Here is a 2,743-nt window from a genome sequence, read left to right as displayed (position 1 = left end):
TGAGTCCAGGGTCATTTGTGTTTTAAATAATAAAAAACAACAACAACAACGACTGAATGTTTAGAATCAATAAGAAGCTGTAATGTAGTCGTGGCGGGATGAATTTTGGTGTGGCTCCCCGCCATGGAGGAATGAATGTAGCGGAAACCATGATGCTGATCAAAAAACTGACACGTGATGTCCATTGCAATGGACAAAGGGTCCAAATGGGTTAATTAACTCTAGTAAATGAGCCCTGAAGACATGCGGTGACCTGTTAATCAGCCATTCAGACTCAGGTCGACCAACATGTGTGTCTTTTTTTCCAGCTACAGTCGGAGAGTGAAGGAGAAATCAATGAGAGCTGCACTGCTTCTCCATCTGAACACACAGAGATACAGTACAGAACATCAGCTGAAGAGCTCAGTGTATGCTTTATCTGCTGAAATGAGTCCACTCTCAGCCTTTGATCTCTCATTCATCTGACTGCAAAAACTCCAACACTGCAAGTCCCAGCGGACACAATACTCTCAGATTTTGTCAGCTCTTCTTTTTTACCATTCCATGTGCACAATCGTCTGAGGATCTGAAGACGCTTTTGAAATCTGCACTACTGTCCATTTAAGCCCACTGTGTCTGTCTGTGGTCGAGCAGCAGATGCACAACATCAGCATCAAATAAACTATTCCATTAACCCCTTCACACCTGAATTATTTTCCAAATTTCAGAAAAATAGGATGTCATGTGATGTCCATTGTAATGGACGCAGGGTCTGAAGGGGTTAAACGTGCTATAGTGTGAGCTCGATGAGTTTTCATTTACGTTTCTCTCTTTATCCCTCTCTTACACTGATATTTTACATCAAGGCCATTGTGACGACCCCAGGATTCCAGTTATGATGTGGCAGATCCTGATTGGGTGCCTGGTTGCTCACCAATTGGTTCAAAGCATATAAATGCCAGAGTGTGCTAGCTTCTGCAGGACAGTGTGTCTACTTGGCTGTCCTCGCGTCAAGACCATCTATTTAATTTGGCAACCTTATGGTTTTGTTTGGCATTATTTATATGTGTAGTTAAAGTTAGTTATTTTCTTTATTATTCCCTAGACGTTTGTTCAACCCAGGCTCATTCAGAAAACGTAGTCCCGCGGACGTTTCTGGAGACCGCGAAATACATCCCGGGAGGTATGTATGGCTGCATTTAATTTTTTTAAGCGAACGCTACGGGGGCGGTGTGACACCGTTTCCTTTTGCGCTTACCGGTCGACCGCTTACCTCCGTGTGGAGGGCTTTCCCACTGCAATCAGTTTGTCCGGTTAGCTCATCGTGTACGTCGGTGGATTTCAGATGCAGAGAGGAGAAGTTGACCACGGCGACCGGGTTCGAGTCCGGGGAAGAGCGGTTCCAGAAATCAGGTAGGACAAAAACAGAATCCCAAAAATAAAGTGAACGAGTTCATAACAGGGTGAGAATGTGGTGGAATCTGAAAACGTGGTGAAAAAATCAGACGAGGGCTTTTCTTTTTCTAGTTGGTTTTTCTAAATTGTTGCTCGGGTTTAGGGAAGTGAGCGGGCGGGCGGGTCAATCGGTAAAACTGGTTGGGTTTAGGGTAGGAGGGGGGTGGGTCAGCCGATTGGCTGGTCGCACAGCCAATCATTTGGTCAGTCAGACATCGGCCTCTGGTGGGTTCACGCGAGAACAGCACGGGTGTGAACGGCACTCGCGTGTTCGTGAAAACAAAAACTGCACAAATACGTAGCTCCCGGGACGTATTTCACGGTCTCCAGAAATGTCCACGGTACTACATTTTCAGAATGAGACTGGATTGCATTTGTTTGTTTGTTGATTTGTTGTTCTATAAGTTTTGCATAATAATAATAATCTTTTGTTGTCTGAGCTCTTTTATGTTGCGACTCGATTGAGGGGGTCGTAACAGCCACATAATATGAGGAAAATGAAATAAATACATACATATGTGAAACATTTTAGTTCATTTATTAACATTTTATTAACATTTCACATATTTAAATTGTTATGGAATTTATTATCACTCATACACTACAGTCAATTTAGCCTATTTAAATCTCCTATAGCACATGGGTTTGGACTGTGGGGGAAACAGGAGCACCCAACATGGAAACACAAGCCAACACAGGGAGAACATGCAAACTCCTTATAGAAATGCCAACAGATCCAGCCAGGACTCAAACCAGCAACCTGTGAGGCCACAGTGCTAACCACTGAGCCAGTGTAATTACACTATTATTGGGAAAAATAGAAAATATCTTTCTGTACTGGCACGAGTTCAAAAGTGGTCATATTTTCTGATAAAATAAAATGTTTGCAGCAACCTGTAAATCAGACATGTTTCACAGTATTATAGCAGATCTTTATTTTTTGGGCCAGTGACGGATCGATTTTTATTAGAGGCTCTAAAAGCATGAAATGTCTTATATTTTACGCTGTCTGTTGCCCTTGACATCACAATTCAGGAAAGATGCTTAAAAATGACCTCAGTAGTCATCATCTAATAAGTATTAGTACATTTTTATTGATGATGCACTTATTCACATAATTCATATTAAAGGTTCATGAAATCTTCGAGTACTTTTTTTGAGATTTTAACAGATTTGTGTGTGTTGAGCATCAGTTAAGACGATGTTAGCACCTGTCAGCTTTAATTGTGGGGAAAACTTGATTAATTTGAGCTTTTGTCAGCTAATTTCAGCTTGCAGGTTTAAAATATTTTTTTGGGCGGATCAAAAT

The sequence above is a fragment of the Danio rerio genome, chromosome 1, assembly GCF_049306965.1.
Source record: "Danio rerio strain Tuebingen ecotype United States chromosome 1, GRCz12tu, whole genome shotgun sequence".
NCBI lineage: Eukaryota > Metazoa > Chordata > Actinopteri > Cypriniformes > Danionidae > Danio > Danio rerio.
Note: the sequence above shows the minus strand (reverse complement) of the source record.